The sequence below is a fragment of the Podarcis vaucheri genome (genome assembly GCF_965113315.1).
Source record: "Podarcis vaucheri genome assembly, chromosome: 1".
NCBI lineage: Eukaryota > Metazoa > Chordata > Lepidosauria > Squamata > Lacertidae > Podarcis > Podarcis vaucheri.
In genome coordinates, this window is record NC_138759.1 from 68663949 (window position 1) to 68690943 (window position 26995).

General features: G+C 43.0%; 1 protein-coding gene across 5 annotated transcripts in view; it reads left to right on the forward strand.

Annotated features, from left to right (window-relative positions):
- Positions 1-26995, forward strand: part of SYT9 (synaptotagmin 9) — an 89998-nt gene that overhangs the window by 18325 nt on the left and 44678 nt on the right. The window lies entirely within an intron of this gene.

Consider the following 26995-nt stretch of genomic DNA (forward strand, 5'->3'; position numbering starts at 1 on the left):
GGTAAACGGCGTTCCGTGTGCGGCTCTGGCTCGCCAGAGCAGCGTTGTCACGCTGGCCACGTGACCCGGAAGTGTCTTCGGACAGCGCTGGCCCCCGGCCAATAGATGTGAGATGGGCGCACAAACCCCAGAGTCTGTCAAGACTGGCCCGTTCGGGCAGGGGTACCTTTACCTTTATACTCCAATTGACTCCTGCTTCAACTTTGTATTTTTGTAAAGTTCCCTGTCCCACTCCTTCCAGTCAGAGATTTGTTTTATTAGCCTGTTTTGTACTTGCTTAGTACAAAGCTGTATTTTAAAACTTTCTGTATTGTGGATTTCAGCTGCATTTTTTGCATTAGTTTAAGCTGTTTCACAGCTTTATTTGTTGGGGGGAAACAAAGAGATTATTTCAGTTTAAAGTCGTATTTTGCTTTTGATGTGCATCTTGTGACATGTCTGTTTTCAAATTGATAGAAAAACGAATGAGTGAATCTACATGACTGCTGCCTCAATTCACTTGGTTTTTGCTGTGGGTTTTTGTTTTACTTTGGCTTACTCCCACCCACCCCCAAAATGTTTTCCCAACTACATAATTTATATTCAGATATATTATTACCTCTGAGAAGGGAATATTGGAAGTTTATTTTGTTGTTCTTATATCTCCAGCGAATAAAGTAAAAAATAAAGTGAGATACTCTTGCATAACAGTTAGTACTGTATATACTTAATATTGCTACCACACTGAAATTATTGGATTGATTGTGATGATGGTTAGCAGTCTTGGCACAGAGCCATGATATGCCCATTGAGTAGGTTCAGTTTTGCTTTCTTCTCTAACCACTTACAAAACTAGAATTCATAGAAAACAATACATAGGGACATGCCTGCGGTGTATTGTTCAGTGTTGGATTAGCTCTATTGCCAGCTTTTAGGAATTTTGAAAAATAAATAAAGATTAAGAAATAAAGAAATATATGTTGCTTGATTTACTAGTCTATTAAAGAAGAAAAAAGTTCCTCACTTTTAGAAGATGCCTGCTTTATTTCCACTTATTTATTAAATTTATATCCTACCCTTCCTGCAAAAGGAACAGCAGGTAGCGTGTTAGAAGCATTTACTTATGTGCAAGTATAAAGGGAGAATGACTTTTCTATGATGGAGCCTGTCCTCTACATGCTTCATATGCTCTTGTATTTTAAACAGCTCAGCAAATCTACCAGTTAATTGGGGGACCTTTTTAGTCAATTAATTTAATCTGTTAGTGTAGTAAATTAACTCACCCAATGTTGTCATGCTATTTAAGTGCTCTTTTCCTCAGTTCTGTTCCCTGCTTGTGGGCAAGCACAACACCATGTAACTTTCCTGTATCCTCCTGACTGACATTTGCCCCAAGCCAGACCATCGTGTGCCTTTGGATGGAGCTGCCATATTGAGGATTTCCCATTTTCTTATGCAGAGAAGGAAACTCTGGGCACACACAACATGTGCATGGAGTTGCTTCCTCCAAAGTGAAGCATAGGAAATTTATTGTGACAGGACAGTCCTATGTGCATAGCCTGGGCACCTGAAGCAAATTGTTCCATATATCTTATCTCCATTGTCCCAAGAGTAATTCGTGTGTGTGTACATAAATCTTTAGATCTTTAAATTAAGATTTCAAAAGACAGAATTAAATGCTTTGTCTGTCATGCTTTATAACTGCTAATTAAAGGTGGTAGCGAAGTAACATGCCATCCAGCCTTCAAAGCTCTTGTCTTAGCACAAGCCTTCTTGTTTTCTTGTTTGTTTATTTGATATTATCCATTCTTTTCTTCTCGTATCACTTTAGGGATTAAAAAGAGTGGAAATGAGTCATCTCAATATTTCCGCAGCCTCATTTTCACTCTCTTTTCTTTTCATTGTGCCTTTTTTCTTTCTTTCTCTGACCTTCTCCCACGTAATTAATACTAATTATTTATTTATTTATTTATTTATTTTCTGGAAGTGCAGCTTAGTATACCAGGCGTCAAATAGAGCTAAATAGATAAGAGTTTGTACCAGAAAGGGCATGTGGGAAAGACAGCAGAGGAAATAGTATATTCCGTTGGACCAGCTCGGGGATTTAAAAGCGAGACAAGTTTCAAAAAATGGGAATCAGAAATCCATGGCCAGCGGTGATGGGGCTCAATAGGGAGGCATAGTCATATCTATAACTCTGTTGCTTGTACCAGACTAAAGGTGAGACCCAGTGGGTCCTGCGCTAGCCCTGAGCCCTGTGTCAAAATGCTTCATTTCAGGGTTTTCCGCAGGCTGTTACCAGTGGTATCACAGCCGACACTACCTTCAGCCTACTAGTTTGGCAGGCATGATAGGGCTCACCTTTTTTGGTGGGACTTCCCTGCCAATGGCAGAGTTCTTCCAATGGACACTTCCACTCCTTTCTACTCCTCCCTCCACATTGAGGGTTTGGATTATCCTGTTATTTATTTTATTTAGAGCCTCTTTAGTCCACTCTTCATTAAAAATAATCCCAGCACAGGGTACAGTGTGCAAAACAAATACTTAATGAAAAAGCAGATTTCACAAAATCAGTATAATATTAAAGCTTATCATTGCAAAACACAAATCAACAAGTTCAGCAAGCTGCTGAACTTCAGAACTAGTTTAGCTAAATACTGATAGGTGTGTGTGTGTGTGTGATTTTTAATTGGCGCCCAAAACTCTCATGGGTTGGTGCCAGTCAAATCTGTGAGAGGAGGGCATAACACAGTAGGTTACATCACTATCCATCCTTGTACTTTCTATTATTTTATATAGATGAACTCTGTCTCACATATACAGTCACAAGCTGTGAGTCCTAATTTGGATCAGAATCTCCACATCACCTCCACTTCATGGAAAAGGTGAGAGAAATCCATTCTTTCACCACCCTCACTGTGTATGACAGGTTTACTAAGGGGTGCTATGGAGTGATTAATTAGTGTTAAGTTAACTCAAGTGTGAACTCTTAAGAAGTGGCTATAATACACGTACAGCAAACAAGATGAAACACATTTAACAATAGTACTAAGCATTCATACTGCATTTTAGAAGAGCTTAATGTTTTCGGCACCTCCTAAAAATATTCTTGTTCAGACGAGCCTACACAGATGCTTATAAAGTTGAGGTAATTTTAATTGGCTTTAGTATTTTAACTTTTGTATGTTTTAAAGTAGGGTTGTAATTTTTTTGTTTGTTTTGTCTTGTCTTTTTGTAAACCACTTTGAGGTTTCTTACAATCAAGCAGTGTATAAATTGTGTGAAATAATTAAAATTAATTTTATAATGAATGATTTTAGAGTGTTGTTTATGCTGTACTTTTGTACTGTTTTGTTGTTGTTAGCCGCCCTGAGCCCGGCTTCGGCTGGGGAGGGCGGGATATAAATAAATTTTCTTCTTCTTCTTCTTCTTCTTCTTCTTCTTCTTCTTCTTCTTCGGATATAAATAAATTTTCTTCTTCTTCTTCTTCTTCTTCTTCTTCTTCTTCTTCTTCTTGACAGAAGACTTATGGTTTCCAAAAAGGGTAATTTTTCCTAAAGTTGTGACCAAATTTCAGGACACGTTCTAAGCATTCTGATTAAGAGACACACCCAAGGTATTTTTTTGAGGGAAACTAAAACTAAAACTTGAGGGAAAATATAAAACTTGTGAACTTTTTCCAGAGGAATTGGATCTGCATATCCTTTCCAAACTTGTAGATTAGTGTAGCTGTCTTCTATCAGCCCCCTTCATGGATCACTGCCTTGCCGTGGCGAAGGGGCTTGAAGAACTCAGAGAAGCTATGAACTACGCCGAGCAGGGCACACAAGATGAACAGGTCATAGTGGAGAGTTTTGACCAAACGTGATCCACCTGGAGTAGGAATCGGCAAGCCACTCCAGTATCCCTGCCAAGAAAACTCCATGGACAAAGACAACAGGCATATAAAAGTTATGACACTGGAAGATGAGCCCCTCAGGTCGGAAGGTGTCCAACATGCTACTGGGGAAGAGCGGAGGACAAGTACAAGTAGATCCAGAGCTGATGAAGCGGCTGGGCCAAAGCCGAAAGGACGCTCAGTTGTGGATATGCATGGAAGCGAAAGGAAAGTCCAATGCTGTAAAGAAAAATATTGCATAGGAACCTGGAATGTAAGAACCATGAACCTGGGTAAGTTGGATGTGGTCAAAAATGAGATGGCAAGAATAAATATTGACATCCTGGGCATCAGTGAGCTAAAATGGACGGGAATGGGCGAATTCAGTTCGGATGACTACCATATCTACTACTGTGGGCAAGAAACCCGTAAGAGAAATGGAGTGGCCCTCATAGTCAACAAAAGAGTGGCGAAAGCTGTACTGGGATGCAGTCTCAAAAATGATAGAATGATCTCGATACGAATCCAAGGCAGACCTTTTAACATCACAGTAATCCAAGTTTACGCACCAACTACTGGTGCTGAAGAAACTGAAATTGACCAGTTCTATGAAGACTTACAAAACCTTATCGAAGTGACACCAAAGAAGGATGTTCTGCTCATTATAGGGGATTGGAATGCTAAAGTAGGGAATCAAGAGATAAAAGGAACAACTGGCAAGTTTGGCCTTGGAGATCAAAACGAAGCAGGGCAAAGGCTAATAGAGTTCTGTCAAGAGAACAAGCTGGTCATCACAAACACGCTTTTTCAACAACACAAGAGACGACTCTACACATGGACATCCCCAGATGGGCAACATCGAAATCAGATTGATTATATTCTCTGCAGCCAAAGATGGAGAAGCTCTATACAGTCAGCAAAAACAAGACCTGGAGCTGACTGTGGCTCAGATCATCAGCTCCTTATAGCAAAATTCAAGCTTAAACTGAAGAAAGTAGGAAAAACCACTGGACAGGTAAGATACAATCTAAACCAAATCCCTTATGAATACACAGTGGAAGTGAGGAACAGGTTTAAGGATTTAGATTTGCTGGACAGAGTGCCTGAAGAACTATGGATGGAGGCTCGCAACATTATACAGGAGGCAGCAACTAAAACCATCCCAATGAAAAAGAAATGCAAGAAAGCAAAGTGGCTGTCCAACGAGGCCTTACAAATAGCGGAGGAGAGAAGGCAAGCAAAATGCGAGGGAGATAGTGAAAGATACAGGAAATTGAATGCAGATTTCCAAAGAACAGCAAGGAGAGACAAGAAGGCCTTCTTAAACGAGCAATGCAAAGAAATAGAGGAAAGCGACAGAATGGGAAGAACCAGAGATCTGTTCAAGAAAATCGGAAATATGAAAGGAACATTTCGTACAAAGATTACCATAATAAAGGACAAAAGTGGTAAAGATCTAACTGAAGCAGAAGACATCAAGAAGAGGTGGCAAGAATACACAGAGGAATGATACCAGAAAGATATGGATGTCTCGTACACCCCAGGTAGTGTGGTTGCTGACCTTGAGCCAGACATCCTGGAGAGTGAAGTCAAATAGGCCTTAGAAAGCACTGCAAATAACAAGGCCAGTGGAAGTGATGGTATTCCAACTGAACTGTTTAAAATTTTAAAAAATGATGCTGTTAAGGTGCTACACTCAATATGCCAGCAAGTTTGGAAAACTCAGCAGTGGCCAGAGGATTGGAGAAGATCAGTCTACATTCCAATCCCAAAGAAAGGCAGTGCCAAAGAATGCTCCAACTACCGCACAATTTCACTCATTTCACATGCTAGCAAGGTTATGCTTAAAATTCTACAAGGAAGGCTCAAGCAGTATGTGGACCGAGAACTCCCAGAAGTGCAAGCTGGATTTAGAAGAGGCAGAGGAACCAGAGACCAAATTGCAAACATGCGCTGGATTATGGAGAAAGCCAGAGAGTTCCAGAAAGACATCTACTTCTGCTTCATTGACTATGCAAAAGCCTTTGACTGTGTTGACCACAGCAAACTATGGCAAGTTCTTAAAGAAATGGGAGTGCCTGATCACCTCATCTGTCTCCTGCGAAATCTCTATGTGGGACAAGAAGCTACAGTTAGAACTGGATATGGAACAACTGATTGGTTCCAAATTGGGAAAGGAGTACGGCAAGGCTGTATATTGTCTCCCTGCTTATTTAACTTATATGCAGAATTCATCATGCGAAAGGCTGGGCTGGATGAATCCCAAGCCGGAATTAAGATTGCCGGAAGAAATATCAACAACCTCAGATATGCAGATGACACAACCTTGATGGCAGAAAGTGAAGAGGAATTAAAGAACCTTTTAATGAGGGTGAAAGAGGAGAGCGCAAAATATGGTCTGAAGCTCAACATCAAAAAAACGAAGATCATGGCCACTGGGCCCATCACCTCCTGGCAAATAGATGGGGAAGAAATGGAGGCAGTGAGAGATTTTACTTTCTTGGGCTCCATGATCACTGCAGATGGTGACAGCAGTTACGAAATTAAAAGACGCCTGCTCCTTGGGAGAAAGGCGATGGCAAACCTAGACAACATCTTAAAAAGCAGAGACATCACCTTGCCAACAAAGGTCCGTATAGTAAAAGCCATGGTTTTCCCAGTAGTGATGTATGGAAGTGAGAGCTGGACCATAAAGAAGGCTGATCGCCGAAGAATTGATGCTTTTGAATTATGGTGCTGGAGGAGACTCTTGAGAGTCCCATGGACTGCAAGAAGATCAAACCTCTCCATTCTGAAGGAAATCAGCCCTGAGTGCTCACTGGAAGGACAGATCGTGAAGCTGAGGCTCCAATACTTTGGCCACCTCATGAGAAGAGAGGACTCCCTGGAAAAGACCCTGATGTTGGGAAAGATGGAGGGCACAAGGAGAAGGGGACGACAGAGAATGAGATGGTTGGATGGTGTTCTTGAAGCTACTAGCATGAGTTTGATCAAACTGCGGGAGGCAGTGGAGGACAGAAGTGCCTGGCGTGCTCTGGTCCATGGGGTCACGAAGAGTCGGACACGACTAAACGACTAAACAACAATCAGCAGCTTTTATTGTGTCCATTTCAGTAGAGGCTTCCCATGCAGTTTTCCCTTTCTCTGGGTTCAGATAGCTGCCCATTCACACCACCTTTGTTTTCAGGCTTAAATTAGTAAATATGAGGCATAATGATCCGCAGCCTTAAAAACCCCTCATTGCCTTCTCCTCCTCCAGTTAACTGTTCATATGAGGTACTGACATATCATACCTGGTTTAACAGCTGTCTGGCCTTGCGGGTGTGGAGGAACTCATGAAGAGCTAATAATAAAGACCCATCTGACCAGCACTGCTATGGGGAAAATTTGCCTTCCTCCCATCAAAAACTACTGCCTTCTCCTTTCATTGTAGTCTCCCCTGACCTGCAACTCCTATTGTTTCTTCTTTTGCTGACAAGCTGCCACTGTGAGCAGAGATCGTGAACATTTAACTCATGAGCGTATATCAAAAGTTATTTCCTATCCTACTCAGAAATTAATTCCTTCTGAATTGCCAGCTGAAAAAATACTCATAACGTCTACTTCTTGCATGCCAGATGTTTTTAAGAGCAAAAGAAAAGCAAAAGTACATCAGGCATTAAAATGGCTAATGTATCTTAGGTATTATTCCCTGGGCTGTGGAGTCAAGAATGTGTTTCTATTTTTCTATTTTTTATTATTAATTTTCAAGAAGCAGGATGTACCGGTAAGCATAAGCATTACATTATCCAATGGCCAGGTCAGTAAATATTTTGTATAAAATTTATAGTATTTTGTTCATTCATATTCAAAATCAGATTTTCAAATGGTGTCAATGGTCTATTTGCCTGAAACTACTGAATGTGAGATAGACTAATCGCCAGTTCACATCACACCCCTCCATTCTTTCCATGATCTATGGAAGTATGTGAATGAAAGTTTTATCAAGTAGGCTACCCTCCACAGTCCTTACATTGAGCTGGGTACCTTAAAAATCTGTATAGAAGCAACATTAGCTATGCTCCAAAGATTCAAGTGTATTTAGAGTGGCATAGAGATTGAGACACCAGCCTTGATTGTTTTTGTCACTAGTATGAAGTGCTCTACTAACATGAGCAATGTAATGCCTGAAATGGAAATTTGTCCACCTGAGCCACGGTGGGTTTTTAGTGAACATCTATTGACGTTCTAAATGTACATTCACATGGCTAGCTCTGCCGTTAGACAGAGTGAGATGGCTGCCTCAGGCAGTGGAGATATGAAGTGCTGTTTAGGTGTTAGCGGACAGACCCGTGCAGCACCTAATTTGCTAGACTGTACCCCTACGATAATGTGGAGAAGACTGTCCCATCACCAGTTCAGGTGGCTTTTGTATCTGGAGCTGTGGAGCAGGGGGAAGAGGAGTTTGCTCTTTCCTTTCAGGCGGTAAAATTTCTTGGGCCAGCCCTGACTAACACAGATTTTTTACAGGTAGAAATCATTAGCTCTTGGTTTATATGTTACATTGCTCCCACTAATGCTAGTTGATGCCAGTAACAGAAGAACTAAAAGTTACAACTAAAAGAAAAACAATCATAAAAGACAACATACCGCTTTGTTTTTAAACTGTTACAGTTGTGGTGTTTCTGGTGACAGAACTCTGTAACAAAGAGAGATTCGCCTTTTAGGGCTGAGACTGTCAGTATTAATATACAGTGGTACCTCGGGTTACATATGCTTTAGGTTACATACGCTTCAGGTTACAGACTCCGCTAACCCAGAAATAGTGCTTCAGGTTAAGAACTTTGCTTCAGGATGAGAACAGAATCGGGCTCCTGCGGCGCGGCAGCAGCGGGAGGCCCCATTAGCTAAAGTGGTGCTTCAGGTTAAGAACAGTTTCAGGCTAAGTACAGACCTCCAGAACGAATTAAGTACTTAACCTGAGGTACCACTGTACTGGATTCTTAAAAACTGAAAAAACAGGATGAGATTCACCCAGTGAACCTCATCCGTGGAAACCTTGCTTGTGCAGTGGGGATTTTCTCCCTCTCCTTCCCCCCTCCATGCCCCCACACACCTGAAATTGGCCCTTGGGGTGGGTTTGGGAGCACCCCCAAGAAACAGGGCAAGCTTTCAGTTTGGCAAGCTGAAATGCTTGCACAGGATCGAATTCCACCCTTAGCTTTCTTGAGTTCTGGCACCTATTACAGCAGAAAGTTTCTCTGAGGAGTTTGCTGAGTCATGCTTAAAAGTCAAATAATTGGATGGCAGTGACACATCTTGTTTAGAAGAGAGGAAGTATGAAAAAGCACTTTTGAATTATAAAGTGTTAATGCATTCCTAATTGCACTAGAGTTCTTCTTAAGATGCCCTGTGAATCAGATTTTCCCTGTTATTACAGCAGGGTAGTACATTTGGTGAGCTTGAAAAGAGAATGTATAACTAGTGCAGGTTTTCCCAAAACAAGACCTGACTAAATAAGGAGGTGGGTACAAAAACAGCCACAGATTCAGGGAGAAAACTGAAGCTCCTCCTTAATGTTTGTTAAAAGTATGGAATTATAGATGAGTTTTCATTAAAAAATTTTTTAGCGAAGTGTTGAAAGATGCTTTGAATTGCTCCCACCTCCAGCTACTATCTTCCCTCTGTTGGCCTCTTGAGTAAAAGCGCATGTGGTCATTCCTGTTGCTTCTAACACTTAATAGCTTATGCATTTGGTTAAGTCTCTGGACCAAAGTAGATGAGATGTTCAGAGATTCTGAATGGAAACACTCTCTTTCCCCCAGCATCACTTGGTTGGTCCAGTTGGGAGCCCTTTGAATCTGCTTTAAATTAAAAGGTGGGGAGACCTGCTATGAATTGATAGTAAACCTTTTCAGCCTCCCACTGATAAATTTTGAGTGTGAAGGAAGCAGCCATGGGCTATTCATGGTATGTGCACATCCGACCTCACCTGTTCACAGTCTCATTAAATTGGAGTATTTCAGGATTTAGATAGCCTGCAATTCTATCAGTGCACTCCCATCAACACTTTGTATTGTTGTGTATGTAACATTACCCCAGTATAGCTATGGAAATACCCTATTTTAAGCTGCCTATGTGGTACAGCTTTTAAGATTCATCTATTACTTCCATTGAGTGAAATAGGGCCACATGAGCTTACATTCTAGCATTTCATTCAGATCTGTGTATAATAACTAGTCCACTTGCCCATGCTCTTCCTTTCATCCTCAGAAGCGTGTGTCTTCAGCTACTAGCCAAATCCTTCCGACCCTCCTGTGAATCAGTGGGAGGCTGAAGAATAGAGTCACATGGCAATTTTCAACATTGAAACACTTAACTGTGGCATGTCAGCTGTCACATGGTTTCCCCTTTGCTAACAGAAGCCAATAGGTGCTTCAAATACCTGTGAAGCACTGGAGAATGGATGGGTCGTAATGTAGATTTAATTGCAGTTGCGTCCTTTTCTTGTTGCTGCTGAAAAGCCGCAGGCCAAGGACTGTGGGCCAAATTGTTCATTTGCAATGCAGACATTCATATTAATCCAGGCAAGGCAAGATGAGGGTGTGCTGCTTCAAAAAACGTTAGAAGGATTTCTGAACATTTCCTGTCCTATGCAAACAAAGTATGAAAATACAAGGTGATCAGTAATGCTGTTGACAATTCCCAAGGAGGCCAGCAGCATTTACTTTAAGTGCCAGTATACATCAAGGCAAAATCAGGATTATTTACTAAATTCTATCAAGCAGTGTGAACATGTAGGTAAATGCTTGAAGTTTTATTTTCTCTCCTAAATGGCACCAATCTTCATATGTGACTGTCCCTTGGGAGGTAACTGAAGAAAGGCAACATTACTTGTGACTGAGCAGGTTCCTTTATGCTCTGGCTTTCTTTAAAATATTTTTGAAATCTTAGAACACACAGTTCTTCCCAGCTTCCTTCATACAGAGAGGCAAAGCTATATAATTGTGTTAGGAGTTTTGTTCGCAACAAATCAAAAATAATCATAGTGCTGCTTCTTTGCAAGACATTTTTGCTCTCTTAAATTGCATTAGCTTGGTAATTTGTAGAAATACCCCCTGTACCTGTCCTGCCTGATTTATGATGTGGTTTTATCCAGTCTCTGGGTTGAACACAGCCTGCATTTTTATTCTATTAGCATGTACCCACTTACAGCTAAATAATTTGTGTTATTGTTTGTTCAGATTTTATTCCTCCTGTGTCCCTCATACTCAGGGTGCCTTATGACACAGGCACAACCCCCCCCCCAGAAGACTACATTAATTTAAATGTTACAGGAAGATTAAAAACTATAAAACAAAAATAGTGTCATGTAACATTTATTATATTTATGATGATAAAATTCTCTAGATGCCATACAAATAACAAGAGAATAAAGACATTACAACCAAACTACACAACTACACTGCAGTGAAAACAGAATAAATGTAAGAGGGAAAGTAAGCTGAAAAGCAATATCCCATTCTCCTCAGTCTTGCTCCCACCATCATTTTGAAATACTTATCGACTGCCTTATTATAAAAACCCTCAAAGCAGTGTATGCAGTAAAATTATTGGTAAAATATCATTGCTCTTTAGGGCTAAGGTGAGCTGCTTTTCAAATCCAGAAAGAATGGTGAAGGCTCTTTTACCTTCTCTCAGGACATTTAAGTCTTTGGCTTTTGGTAATTTCTAAATTGGCAAGCCATGGTTTGCAGTTGGATGGCTCATAGCTTAACTATGGTTTGAACCTTGGCCACAGTATGGCATGCTCAAGACAACGAGGTGAACATCAAGAGTGGTGTGGTGTGGCAAGATAGCTGGTCTGTCTGAGGTAGTGAGATGGGGCTCCTTCCTGCTTGCTAATGCCCTCTCTTTGCAATGATTTGTTGTTTTGAGGAGGGAACTGGCAGGGGAATATAGAATCATAGAACTGTAGATCTGGAAGGGACCATGAGGGTCACCTAGTCCAACACTCTACAAAGCAGGAATCTTTCCGCCCCACGTGGGTCTTGAACCTCTGACCCTGAGATTATGAATCTCATGCGCTACCAACTGATCTGCCATTGGGGTTGGCAATCATTTTTTGCATGCACTTCTAATATGTTGGAGGGGGGTTAGACTTTGCAGAGAATAATTGATTTGTGGTGTAGCCTTATAAGGCTTTGCCCTCGGGTGGGAAAAATATTGCGCCCGGGAAAGGGAAAATAGGAGTCAACAGACACTCAAGGAATAGTTTCGGAGAAAAAGCTTTATTTCTACCATCCATGAACTGGTAGAAGGAGCAAGTGTGATAGTTCACAAAAAACATGCACGAGTTCACAGTCATTTGCACAGCGTATATATTCCCCTTCTAGTTCCCTCCCCTTTCTCCTCCCTCAGGAGTCCTGCCCATGAGTTCCTCTGAGCATGAACAGAAAGCTCCCCTGTCTTGGGACTCTTTTGGACTCTTGGCGCCCTTCCCAGGAAAGGCGGGTGAGAGCCAAGGGGTTGAGGAGCCTTGGTGGTTCAGCATGTCCAAGATGTTGCAACCGAATGAGATAAGATTCAGTTCTCAGGCCTGCTCTGACAGAGTCTATTCATCAGCTTTTTGAAGCCTTCTCGTGCTGATAAAAGTAACGGTTTTGCCTTGCAACAGCAGAGAAAATGAGCAGATGCTTAGCTGCTGAGAAAATGATTTTGAGAAGCTTTGAGCCTGCTTTTTTTTTTGGGGGGGGTGACTTCGGGCCTAGGTGGGGTCACCTGTCCTCACCTTCCTTCAGTGGCTGTGGAGAATTAAAGCCTGAAGAAAAAATCTTTTAAAATGTTGTGTTAATATAAAAATATGATTTTTTTAAAAAAGGTAATAGGTAAAGGTAAAGGGAGCGCTGACCGTTAGGTCCAGTTGTGGCCGACTCTGGGGTTGCGGCGCTCATCTCGCTTTATTGGCTGAGGGAGCCGGCGTACAGCTTCCGGGCCATGTGGCCAGCATGACTAAGCTGCTTCCGGCGAACGCCGTTTACCTTCCTGCCGGAGCAGTACCTATTTACCGTATTTTTCGCTCCATAGGACGCACCTGACCAAAAGACGCACCAAGTTTTTAGAGCAGGAAAATAAGAAGAAAAAATCCAACTCAAATGTTGTACTAAACTATTTAAAACAGCAAAGTGGGTGGCTCCTGTCCACTTTGCTGCTTTAAAGCGAGCCACAATATATAATGAAGAGAATGGAAAAAGGACAGACATTCCATTATAATGTAGCTGTTTTCATCATCACTGGGAAGTCAGTATTGGCAGCAGTCACAAAAATTAAAATTTGAGCATTTTACTGTTATTAATCAAGAATATTTATAGTCAGGGAGAGAAACCAGGGCTGTGCAAATGAGAAGTGCTTGGAGTATGGAGGAACAGCAAAGAGATCAAATGATTGCGCTCCAGTTCCTAAATCTCTGAAGTTTTCTCAAAACAGGCCTGGTTGTTTTGAAAGGAAGATTCAAAATGGAGTGACTGAGCAAAGAACAGAGGAGGAAAAGAGGGCAGATAAATAGCTTCCATTCAATACCAAGAGAACACAATGTTTTTGGTTTGGTATAGGTGGACTGTACTTGTAAGAATTTGTATAATGAATTATAGAGTTGGAGTGGAATATCAGAGCCTCTTTTCAGCAGTAAAGATTAGCTGCTAGAAACATGGTCCACACACAAACACACAGGATGTCTGGTTATAGTTGCAGTTACAGATAGGTAGCCGTGTTGGTCTGCCATAGTCAAAATAAAAAAATTCCTTCCAGTAGCACCTTAAAGACCAACTAAGTTAGTTCTTGGTATGAGCTTTCGTGTGCATGCACACTTCTTCAGATACAGAGCAGTGTATCTGAAGAAGTGTGCATGCACACAAAAGCTCATACCACGAACTAACTTAGTTGGTCTTTAAGGTGCTACTGGAAGGAATTTTTTTTATTTTGGTTATAGTTGTTTAGTTTAAACTGTTACTGAGCCAGATGCCTGCTCGGTTTTAGCTGAGCTCACTAATACTGAATTGTGGAAATGCTTTGCATGTATTTATGACTATTTCTGCAAAACGGCTACCTGAAGAAATCCCCAAACTTAATATTTTTAAACTTCAAACGGAGCTCAGAATCCGGTTAGGCAATCCTTTGCAGTTGAATTAGGAGGCACTGAGAGAAAGCAATTTGCTGCTCCCCACCCCCCCTCCACCCCAGGATCACACAGCCTTCCCTCTGCTTGCAAACCTTGTCGGAGCTTCAGGGGGAATGCAAACGCTATAGGCAGAGCAGTGTGGCTCCCCCCCCCCCAAAGAGCACCCCAGGAGCGCAGGGCAAAGACGCACAGCCTTCCCTCTGCTTGCAAACCTTGTCGGGGCTTCAGGGGGGATGCAAAAGCTATAGGCAGAGCAGTGTAGCTCCTCCCCCCTCCACCCCAGGATCACACAGCCTTCCCTCTGCTTGCAAACCTTGTGGGAGCTTCAGGGGGAATGCAAAAGCTATAGGCAGAGCAGTGTGGCTCCCCCCCAAAAAAAAGCACCCCAGGAGCGCAGGGCAAAGACGCACAGCCTTCCCTCTGCTTGCAAACCTTGTCGGGGCTTCAGGGGGAATGCAAAAGCTATAGGCAGAGCAGTGTAGCTCCTCCCCCCTCCACCCCAGGATCACACAGCCTTCCCTCTGCTTGCAAACCTTGTGGGAGCTTCAGGGGGAATGCAAAAGCTATAGGCAGAGCAGTGTGGCTCCCCCCCCAAAAAAAGCACCCCAGGAGCGCAGGGCAAAGACGCACAGCCTTCCCTCTGCTTGCAAACCTTGTCAGGGCTTCAGGGGAAAGTAAAGGCTGTAGGCAGAGCAGTGTAGCTCCTCCCCAGGATCACACAGCCTTCCCTCTGCTTGCAAACCTTGTCGGAGCTTCAGGGGGAATGCAAAAGCTATAGGCAGAGCAGTGTGGCTCCCCCCAAAAAAAACAGCACCCCAGGGGCGCAGGGCAAAGACGCACAGCCTTCCCTCTGCTTGCAAACCTTGTCGGGGCTTCAGGGGAAAGTAAAGGCTGTAGGCAGAGCAGTGTAGCTCCTCCCCCCTCCACCCCAGGATCACACAGCCTTCCCTCTGCTTGCAAACCTTGTCGGAGCTTCAGGGGGAATGCAAAAGCTATAGGCAGAGCAGCGTGGCTCCTCCCCCACCCCCAAAGAGCACCCCAGGAGCGCAGGGCAAAGACGCACAGCCTTCCCGCTGCTTGCAAACGTTGCCGGGGCTTCAGGGGAAAGCGGAGGCAGCCGGCAGAGCACCGTGGCTCCTCCCCCGATCCCCGAAGAGCAGCCCAGCAGCGTAGGGCAACAGCGATTTGGCTCCAGGGACCACACATTCGCTCCATAAGACGCACAGACATTTTCCCTTCCTTTTTAGGAGGAAAAAAGTGCGTCCAATGGTGCGAAAAATACGGTATCTACTTGCACTTTGACATGCTTTTAAACTGCTAGGTTGGCAGGAGCAGGGACCGAACAACGGAACTGCCGGCCTTCTGATCGGCAAGCCCTAGGCTCTGTGGTGTAGACCACAGCGCCACCTGCATCCCTTAAAAAAGAAAAAGGTAATACCCGTGTGTAAGCAACAGTAACAGTGAGGGTGAAAAGATCAGCTCTAGCTGAATCATAACTGCTACTTCACGGGGCCTCTAACTGCCAGTCGCTACAAGGAATTTAGGATTCAGTATGACCTGTCAGTTTACCGAAAAACTCGAAAGGTTAGATTTTGGGGATTGGAGATTCTTGTAGGGTGGAATTCAGCATTTAATTTTTCCAGTAGTTCTGTCTGCATAAGTATTCGTCCTTGCCAGATGGGACGATCCTCCCTTCTCCCCTGAACCCTGTTCTCCACCCAGCCCCCCAAGCTAATTTCAGAAACACAGAGGGCAGCGAGGGAGGGAAATCCATGTTGCACAAGGAGGAAGTCCTTCAGTTGACGTGGTTGGTTAGCTGAATCCCACCTGTAATTAGTATTTTGCCATTAGCAGAACTGCTACTCCAATTTTTCACTGAAAGTAACTGTGACAAAGAGGCAAATAAAGCTTTTGAACACCAACAGGCCCCATTTCTGAGCTTTATTGCATGCCCAGTCACTATGAGTGGGTATCAGTGACGCAAGAACGTTGCTTTCCCTATCCCTGCCTATTTTGTAGATTCTCTCTTTAAGCTATGATCACACGGCGCTGTTTACATTCCCTGTGGGAGCTCCTCTTGCTTAATTTGCTGCCCTAAATGGGAAAGCTTTTATGTAAAGCTTAATTGGATGCGTGTTTTAAAAATGGAACAAGAAGAGGTTAAATGGATGTTGCAGGAAATGCAGGTAAATTGGCCTGGTTGCTGGCGGTTGTTTTATCCTGCAACATTTTTCAAAACAGGCTGTTCCGGAGCCAGGAATGAGGATTCAACAGTAGAATAAGGTAGTATAAAGAGAATAGCATTTCATATGCAAAAGGTACTTTGAACCTGTTTGGGAAAAATCCCATGCACTTGGTTTGATTTCAGATTCCTAATACTGGTGTATCTTTGCTGGTAACACTGGCCTCTTAGCACATTTCCCAGCGCTTGAAGGAAGCTCCCTTGTGGATTCTATCTCTCTCAGTCTCAGTCTCCTTCCTAGGCTGGGTACTTAGCATTGATTGCTTTGGCTTTATATGGCATTCTCAGATTCACAGCCTAATCAAGTATTCATAAATATTGGTTTTCTCCATGAATTTTACATTTTGAATGGGATCCAGTTTCTGCCATCTCTTAGGCAATGATATAATGAAGCCTCCATGAATTTGCAAACATGCAACGTGATAATTTACTATTTTATAATGAAGGATATCATGATGAAGGATTTTTGTGTTTGCTTTGGACAGATAAAATACCAACCTTCAGTTCTGTGAGTTCAAGAGAATGCATAGACTACTACCAACAAAAACTGTTCCATAAAATAACATTTATGAGAATTTAATCTCTCTGTGGGGTGGGAGGTTAAGCACAATAACGCCTTTTAATATGAGAATTTTGGAGGTAGCTGCGGTGGGGGGAGAACCCACTTTGTTGCTCCAGTGTGGAGTTTTCAAGTATTGATTTATTTTTTCAAAGTAAGCTGTTACAAGCTTTACCCTTGTAAAATTTATGATGCAAGTTTTCAACATTGTAAACCACTCTGATGGGGCATAAGCAAAAATATATTTATTTACTTTTCTACCTGTGGCTGTAATTAGATTAGAACAATTCAAGAGTAGCAATTCATTGTCTGTCTGCAAAGACGTCCTAAACAATCCATTCTGTGCGTTTGATTGTGTTTGCACTAAACTGTTATTACTATGATTATGATTGGGGCTGCTTTGTGCTAGATTTTATATGGATGTGTGTCTCACTCCCAGCAGGATCTTTTAAAATTGTATACAAGAAAAATACTTCATTATTCTCTCTTCTCCCCACTAACTGGATACAAGGCAGTGCCTACTGTCAGTCAGTTGAAAAGACACAATAAGCATTCTGATTGGTACAATTAACTTTTCTCTATTTTACACATTGCCATCACTTGGCTACTGAATTTGAGACTGTGTAAAAACATCAGCATACATACACAGAGTTCCTATTGGAACAACTCGTCTGCAAATAACAAATAATTACTATGCTGTCCTTATTCTGAAAGTATGTGTAATATCTGCATTAAGAAGTTGAAAGGTAATTTGCTTCTTAAGATGTTAGTTCAAATGACTGGAAGGAAAGACGAAGGAGTACTAAAGAGCAAGAAATGTGTGTAATGTCTCTTGACTCGTATCTGAAATATGGGTGTGTCACTCTATGCTTTATTTAGAACGCACAGATGATTGACATGAATAGCTGTATTCTTCATGTTGCCTGTGGCAGCATTACTGTGAAGAGATTAAGTAGGCCTTTAGGTAAGAATTGTAATCTAATGGAAGAAAGAACTGGAAAATGACAGGTTTTTAAAAAAGGGGGGGTGGAAACCTCCACAATCACTTCTCTAGTCTGTACAGTGGTACCTCGGGTTAAGTACTTAATTCGTTCCAGAGGTCTGTTCTTAACCTGAAACTGTTCTTAACCTGAACCTTAACCTTAGCTAATGGGGCCTCCTGCTGCTGCCGCGCCGCCAGAGCACAATTTCTGTTCTCATCCTGAAGCAAAGTTCTTAACCCAAGGTAATATTTCTGGGTTAGCGGAGTCTGTAATCTGAAGCGTATGTAACCTGAAGCGTATGTAACCCGAGGAACCACTGTAGTAGTATAGTCAATTCTTACTGATCATATAAAATTGTTGGAGAGCATAGTGTTCTCTGCATGATATTCTTGGATATAAAATGCAAAGTTTTTTTTCCCCTGGAAAGCTTCCTGTCTACTTAGATTGTGGGCCCTCTGTTAAGTTGTGGGTGAACATATCAGACGACACAGCAATTCTTCAAACAGCTCTTGTTTATTCGGAGGCCAGAACAGAACTGAACAGCAAACAGCTCAGCCGGCCTGCTTTTATAGGCAGCCGGTTGTCAACATTGTAGCAACAACAACCCAGGGTTTCCTGCCTAAAGTAACTGACGTGGACCTGAGTGAAAACTTCAATACATAACACCCTCGCTGCACTATACAGTATATTTAAAAGATTGTCAATCCGTTTCTTCAGTTGTTACTTCCTCCAAAGAATCCTGGGAATTGTAGTTTGTTAAGGGTGCGGAGAGTCATTGGAAGACCTATCTTGTCCTTAAGGTAAAAGTACCCCTGCCCGTACGGGCCAGTCATGTCCGACTCTAGGGTTGTGCGCCCATCTCACTTAAGAGGCCGGGGGCCAGCACTGTCCGGAGACACTTCCGGGTCACGTGGCCAGCGTGACGAAGCTGCTCTGGCGAGCCAGCACCAGTGCAGCACACAGAAACGGCATTTACCTTCCCGCCAGTAAGCGGTCCCTATTTATCTACTTGCACCCGGGGGTGCTTTCGAACTGCTAGGTTGGCAGGCGCTGGGACCGAGCAACGGGAGTGCACCCCGCCACGGGGATTCGAACCGCCGACCTTTTCATCGGCAAGTCCTAGGCACTGAGGCTTTTACCCACAGCGCCACCTGCGTCCTTGTCCTTACATAGCTGCAATTGGTAGAGTTCTCTGGGAACGATTTATAAACCACTTATGAGTTTCCCTCAGACTAGAATGTTGCTTCCTTGTGACCATATAGGATCAGAGCAGTGCAGCAAGTTAAAATGGACCCTGTTCCTTGTTTTGCAATTGACCAGCTTCATTGTTTTAATTACTTCTTTTAACAGCCTGATTCAAAGTTCCATGTGTGCTTCCATAGTCATTAGGAAATGTTCTGTCCATTTTAATTATTGTTAGCCATCTGCAAAACCAGTCTCTAAAAGCAATATACTTTTAGAGACAGATTAAACATAGGCATTTCTACTTGGAAGTAAATCCCATTGTGTTCAATAGTGCTTACTCCCTATGCCTGCTGCCCTTTCCAAATTGCAGGGTTCTGGATTAACATAACTAATAATTGCAAATTAGTGGTGGATCAGTGTCTTCTTGTTGTATAGTAAAGGTGCCTATAGCTGCAATCCTATAGACCCACTCGCCTGGAAGAATCTGATAGAAGTTTATAACCTATTCAATTATTTTAAGAATCCTGCTTTGTTTTGTTTTGTTGCAAGGTGAGAAGCAATAGGGTGCAATGGGATAATATCATGCATTAATCCTGGCTGAGACCCTACCTGCTCGCAGACTGTCTCGCCAGAGTGGTGCATGCTCTGGTTATTTCCCACTTGGACTACTGCAATGCGCTCTATGTGGGCTACCTTTGAAGGTGACCCGGAAACTACAACTAATCCAGAATGTGGCAGGTAGAATGGTGACTGGGATTAGCCGCCAGAACCATATAACACCAGTCCTAAAGGATCTTCATGGGCTCCCAGTACATTTCTGATCACAATTTGAATTGTTGGTGCTGACATGTAAAGCCCTAAATGGCCTCAGTCCTGTATACCCATAGGAGCGTCTCCACCCCTATCACTCAGCCCGGACACTGAGGTCCAGCTCTAAGGGCCTTCTGCTGGTTCCCTCGCTGCGAGAAGTGAAGTTACAATCAGAGGGCCTTCTCGGTAGTGGCACCCTCCTTGTGGAATGCCCTCCCTTCAGATGTCATAAACAACTATCTGACTTTTAGAAGACATTTGAAAGCAACCCTGTTTAGAGAAATTTTTAAGGATTGATGTCTTTATTATGTTTTTAGATATGTTATAAGCCTCCCAGAGTGGCTGGGAAAGCCCAGCCAGATGGGTGGGGTATAAATAATAACATTATTATTATTATTATTATTATTATTATTATTATTATTATTATTCAGTCACCCTTTTTAGTAGAAAAGATGCTATGTGAATAAAGAAGTCAGATTATGAATAAGTAATAAAAAGTATTCCCATTGCTGTAGTTCATGGTAACCTATCAAATTTTATATTCTTGCCCTAGTGAGGATTAAAGGCTTCTTGCCTTTTTCATGCAAAAGTAGATAGATTTCAGAGTGCCCTTTCTCTTTCAGTGGGTTGGCACAGTAAGCTCATTTTACATTTTCTGACATTTGCATCTTTTCATACTTCAAGGTCCCTTCTTACAGAAATCTCTGCAGAGGTCTGTATGTGGCATCTTTTCTTTTTGTAAAGGGTGCTTAACATTTCTATAGTAAATTCAATAACATTTTGAATCCAAGCAGAATAGGAGGTGAACAGCAGGTGCAGAGAAATGTCCAGGATGAATGTATTTGCTGTTTTCAAACAAGCGGCTTCCTTCTCGGCGTAAACTCAATAGCAACTCAGCAATCTGCAGACAACCTTTTTTGGCTCATGAAGTGGGAAACTTCAAATATGGCACTTAGCTTTACAGAAAAAATTTAGTGTTTTATTCTGAGCTATACTATTAATGCTGGGCTGTGTACTTTCTGCAGTATAGCATTCCAGGTTCGGAGAACATTATCCAAAATAACCATAATTACACAGGTGTGTGCTGCCCATGGTCTGTTTGTCCCAGGATCCGCTGTGAAATTATTCAATAGAGCACATATTCTGCCTGCAGAAAATCCCAGATTCGGTCCCAGATTTTCCAGGGATGGCTGGGAAAGTTGCCTGGAGTTTTGCTGCCAGGGAGTATAAGCAGTACTGAGCCAGAGGAAACAGTGGTCTGACTTGATAGAAGCCAGCTGCTTACATTCCTATTATTTGGGGCAAAGACTGAAAGAATGGAGGGGATGTGGATGGGTGGACTTCAATGGCATGTTCCAGGAAATAGGAGGCAGTGTAATATAAGCTGAATATGCCTTTGAAAATTCACTTCCTGGCCATGAGAAATGTTACTTGCTTCTCATCTGGCTTCTTCCACTAGGTATTGCCGATGTGTTAGTTTTCTGTATCTGTGAAGCAAGGTAAGCGGAATTTTGTGCTATATATCCAATTCCACATGTGTTGCAATCCCACAGATGCACTTGCTGTTGGCTATACAGTACTTCTCTTCCCCCTCACCCCCATTACAACTAGCTTGCTGCAGTGTAATGTGGAAAGTTTATGAGGGCTGGTTCCCAAATGACTTGCTGCTCTTATCCATGCCTTTCCCATGCGGCTCACTGTTTACTTACAGTTTGCTTAGGTGTGTGTGAAAATTGTCCCATTCATGGTTAATGTAGGTAGGCCAGAATTGTGTGGGATTGCTGTCTTGCCAAGGGGAAAGGGGCTCTTTTTAAAGGCAATAAAAGAAACACCAAGCTGATCCTTTTATCAGGGGGTTATTTTCTATGCAAGAATAGAAAGCAAAGCATTAAAGAGATGAGATTTCATGGCTCTTTGAGTTGCTGGAAAAGCTCCTCCAGAACAGCAAAACAGTCTCTCACTCTGTCTGTCTGTAGCTGGCATTGGGATCTCCCGTTAAGCAAGGGCATTACTGGGCTTTATCCTATTTTTAATATCAGTTGATGAGCAATGGGAGGAGTGCAGAAAGAAGAACCGCCATGTGCATCTGCAGCAGCACAACCGGACGCCTTCATCTGCCCCAGCTTAAACAAAACATGTCTCTGCAGCCACAGCAGGCGCTGCAACCTCCCAACAGTTTGAATTCGCCTGCAAAGGCACTCTCCCCCAAGGCAGATGGATGCCAACTATGATGATCTCATCAAATTTTTCCACTCTTCTAACTGGTGGCTTCAAATGACTGGCAGGTCACCAAGAGTTATGGCTTATCCTTGGTGTTTTGTAGTGCTAATTATATTGCCAGTAGAAGGTAGGAATGCCAAGGTGCATTGAATCCGCTCACTTGGGGAAGTGCTTGGGGGGGGGAGCATAAGTGTGACAAACAGACAGCCTTTCTTGTATACACAAAAGAGCTAAGGGAAAGTAACACATCTTTGTAGTTCAGATTTCTCCTTTCTCTGTTTGTGTGTGTATTTCTAAGTTGTCTGCCACTTCAATGTTTAATGCTGTTTAGTAACTCTTTAGTGCTCTCTCTCCTTTCTGCTTTGCATTCCCTCCTTTGGGAAAGACAACAACGGATGACAATGGGGCCGTGTTCCTTAAATGTGTTTTCTGAAAACGTGGAAGCATTTAAAGTTTAAACTACTGCTTTTACTCTTCCTTATGGGGAGGCATAAGGAGCCTAAATGCTATAAATTGGACCTCTGGGGATGCTCAGACTCTTAGATCTTAAGTGGGTAGGGCTGGGGGAAAGGAGTTTGAATTTCACACAGATACATGTAAAAATGCAGTCAGTAAAAATATGTTTTCTTCCTGACAGTAGTATGACCTAGTATTGTTGAAAACCTCCTTAAACACAGCGGAGAGACTGCAATCTCCTGGGAAAGTAAGGTCACTGGTTTGAAGCAGTGCATGAACCACATCTGCTGACCTTGATGTACTGTACCACCATAGAAAATGAGAAAGACGAGGGGAGGGGGAAGAAAGCTTTCATAGGCCATCTCAGCCTTCGCCGACTCTTGCAAAAACAAAGATGGTCTGCTGGTAACAGTCACAAGGTAGCTATGCCACACCAGTTTCCAATACCTTGATATGGTGAAGATTAGAATTTCCAGGCATTACAATAGTAGAAGTATATGCCCCCTCCCCTCTGCCTTAATATTTAGAAACTCTCCTGTATGATATAAAGGAGATTCTGAGTATCTGCAAGAATAAGTGGGACACATAGCCCCGAAAATTTCTGTTTACTGTCAATGTAGCTGAGCTGTGGCCTTTACAGCTGTTGAGGTGCTGGTGCACTGCTGTGATTCTTTTGTAAGAAAAAAAATCGCCTTTACCTTGAAGATTAGCAAAGGCCTGAAAACTGTACACTTCCATTGAAGCTTCTGTACATTTGGGCAGCCGGGGTCTGTTGCAGGAAGGTGCAAGTTCCTGACTCCGAGCCAAGAAATAATAGCCTGCAGGAATATATTTAGGCTTAGATAAATAGGTTCAGAGGAGCTGAACTGCACCAAGGAAGATGTAGTGAGGTTGAGAGTAAATCACAAGTGTAAGTAATATGAAGGCGGCTCCATAGGAATAGAGTATTTTAACGCTGGAGAGACAACTGCTTGGAACACTCATTACCTGAGGCAACTCTACTCCAAGGATGCCGCAAGGGACTTAATAGCTATGAATAGTGAAAGGAATAGGGCCTGCCTGGTGTGAATCATATGCTCAGTAATCAAAGGGGTTGCTTGCAAACCATTGCCTTGTCAGCAGCACCATTTAGTCATAGTAAATTGTGTGTGTGTGTAACTATGAAAAACATCAGCATAAAAGAAATAACAGGAATAAAAAAGGAATGTGCTGAAAAAGCAAAGCATTTCATTTTACTGATCCGTTAGTGTCTTCTAAATGCATGACTACAAATATACCTTCAAGAAATCAGTGGCGTGTGGTGAAATTTTTCATAGGGGACAGTTAAGACCACAGGCACCAGCTTGTGAGGGCGATTCAGGGAGGGCGATATCCTGATATCCCACGTTTGGGCACCGCCCCTCCCTCACTAATCTGGGCAGAAGCTCCCTGGGCTTTGGGAAGTAGGCACCAGGACTCTGACAAGATGATGGAGCCATGCTGCCTCATTCCCAAAGCCAGGTGGGAAGGAGGCACCAAGATTTAATAGTCTAATTTACGGAGAATATTTGGGAGACCAGCCTAGTCCCCCTAGTTCATTGATCACATGCCACTGCCACACACACACACACACACACACACACACACACTTACACTTCTTCTTGATTTGCTCACTTTCTGTAGGTGGGGAGCTTGCGTCTTTTGTTGTTTGCTTGAGTTGTGCGTTCTTTTCCTTCTAATGTTAACTGCCTCGTGAACCATTTCCGATAGAGGGGCAGAAAATAAAAATAAACAAATGAAATAGTGAGTCATTTTGCAAAGCTTCTTGTAGGGCATCCTTACTACACTTTGACTGTCTTTTCACTGCTGCCGGAACCCCATTGGTGTAGAACTCCTATTGCTGGGGTCACAGTTTCCCAGCAGTCAGTGAGAGGAGATTACCTTTCCTTCTTCCTCACTCTAGAACAGGCCTAGGCAACCTCGGCCCGCCAGATGTTTTGGGACTACAATTCCCATCATCCCTGACCACTAGTCCTGTTAGCTAGGGATGATGGGAGTTGTAGTCCCAAAACATCTGGTGGGCCAAGGTTGCCTATGCCTGCTCTAGAAGCGAGTAATTCCATTGCAGTAGTTGCCCCTTCTCAGAAATTGTCTTCCACACCTATAGCTAAACATAGTGGGGGTTCAGGGGGTACTTGAGGATATGCAGCACCCACACCTCTTTTTGTTGTTGTTAAAAAGTTTGGCATTTACTGTAAAAACTTCATGGTATCTACTGGCACCTATTTTTCTAGGAAAAAAGCACTGGCTAAATATATAGATGCAGGAAGAAGGCCATGCCTCCTGGCCCCACCTGCAACATCACACCTCTTGAGCCCTAGGTATCTGTGAAGAAAGGAAGATGCTTTCAACAGTACATATGAAGACTTACCCACTACAGACATCACACACCATGCCTAGAAGTCATGGGGGAAGAGAGCACATCATCAGGGATGGGGCCAGGAATGAGGCTGTGGTTGTATAAATCTCCCAGGCAAGGAGCATTGCTTGAAAAGAGCAGTCTCATTTCCCACACAGTTTTGTGATTTTATTTTTAATCGTTCTTTAGCAGCTGAGCAGTCTTCCTCTGTCCCACATGGCCGTTAGTAGCTCTCCTGTAACCCTTTAAAAATACCTGCGAAGCTCTCTTTCTCTCTCCACCCGCACCCCCCTGCTGCCTTTCTCCAAGGAGCGCATCACTTTTTGTGAATGTTTTCTGTATATTTGGTGCAGCACATATTTAAGAAGCTCTGCAAAAATCTCTGTAAATGGCTGTTTCTTTTAGCCTCTTTCTGTTGTTTCTCTCTGTAGTAACCCAGATGTGTCAGCATGGCTACAAGATAAGATAATAGTAGGATTTTGTGAAAGGTGAGCAAATTGCCTATTTTGACAGTTCCCTGTGACTTAGAACACCCTAGGAAAATAGGAGGGGAAAGCTTAGCTGGAAAAAAAACCAGCAAAACAGGTGAGCCATTTGGAGGCTTCCAGGTTAAAGAACAATTTGAAAGAGGGATGGTTGTTACCCAAAATTATAGACTGTGGGTTGTTATAGCCGTCGGGTTTTTGGAAACATGGAAATACTCTTGACTTCCACTTACCATGTACAATACAAAAGGCCTTTCTTCTTTCTGTTGCCGCTTAGTCACCAGCAAGGATTGTTGTACTGCCTTGGGAGGTCCCTGCTAAAATTTATTTGAGGGCCTTGTGAATGAGCACCCAAATGAAAGCCTGACATTATTATCCACAAAAGGGTAAATAGTCCTGCATGACAAAAAGCATCTGCGCTCTTGCAGCTGTTTTGGAAAGTGAAACAGCTACTTTTCACAATTTCAGGAACATCTTCTATGTTAATCACGTACATTCTTTGAAGGCTGTGTGATGTTCTTACTCGTGTGTGTGTGTGTGTGTGTGTGTGTACACAGTGAGACACTCACACACGAAACAAAAAGGGAAACAGGCTTTTTATTATTTCATTTATGTAAAATCCTGATACCTTGTCTTGCCATCCGTTAGGCTCCAAGAGGTGTCCGAATGCCAGTTGGCATCCATCTGTCTCAGGAGACAATGGAGTAATGAGCCTTTGAGAGTGAAGTCAAACCATCGGAGCCTGCTGTGGCTGTAGAGACCAGTTTGGAAGAGACATGTTTTGTTGCAGCTGGGGCAGATGAAGGCTTTTAATTGTGCTGCTTCAGATGTACCATGATGGCAGTATGAAACGGATCAACTGTAAACCGTGTTAAAAACAATCAATCCACGGCAGAAGCTTTTATTCTGTTTGTTTTCCTGCTGTAACAATGTTCTCTCTCCCAGGGGCAGAGCTAGGTGCCCTGACACCTGGAGTGGCACACATGCTGTGCACCCAGGGGTGGGGCGATCTGCCCACAGGCTGCCCGATCCTCCCCAGGGGCCAGCCTCGGTGCGGCACCGCAATCCGCCTCTACAGCGGAAGGGGAAGGGGGAGACCTGCAGCTTTGCCGCTTGCTGCTTTGCCGCTCACCGGGTTTGGGGGAGTCGCAGGTGGGGGGGGCACACCAAATGTTAACCCCTTCAGGATGACACCCGGTGGCGCCCCGCACCCCCTTCCTACACCCCTGCTCTCCCCAGGCATTACATTTGTGCAGGGAGAACGAGGTGTGTGTGCAAAGGGTCCTACAGAATAGGAGAGAGGAGGAGGAAGTGTGGAAATAGCGGAGCAGGGGAGACAGAGACAGATGTGATACACAAAGCAGAGGCATTAGGTTTTCTTGAAGTCTGGGTGATAAATCAACGTGTCTTGTAAAACAGCGTTCGGTGAGCATCACAAAGTCCTGTGCTAGTTTGATGATACGTCTTTTTTTCTTGAGTGGAGAGTTAGGAAGGAAAACAGTACCAAATTTTTGACCTACACAGCAGCTTCTATGCACAAAGAAATTTGTTTATTAAATTGGTATACCGCCCTTTACCCAAGGTTTATTTCTGTTAAAGCCTCTTGTCTTAGAACTGATTTTTCCTTCCAGTGTTGACATGTGTT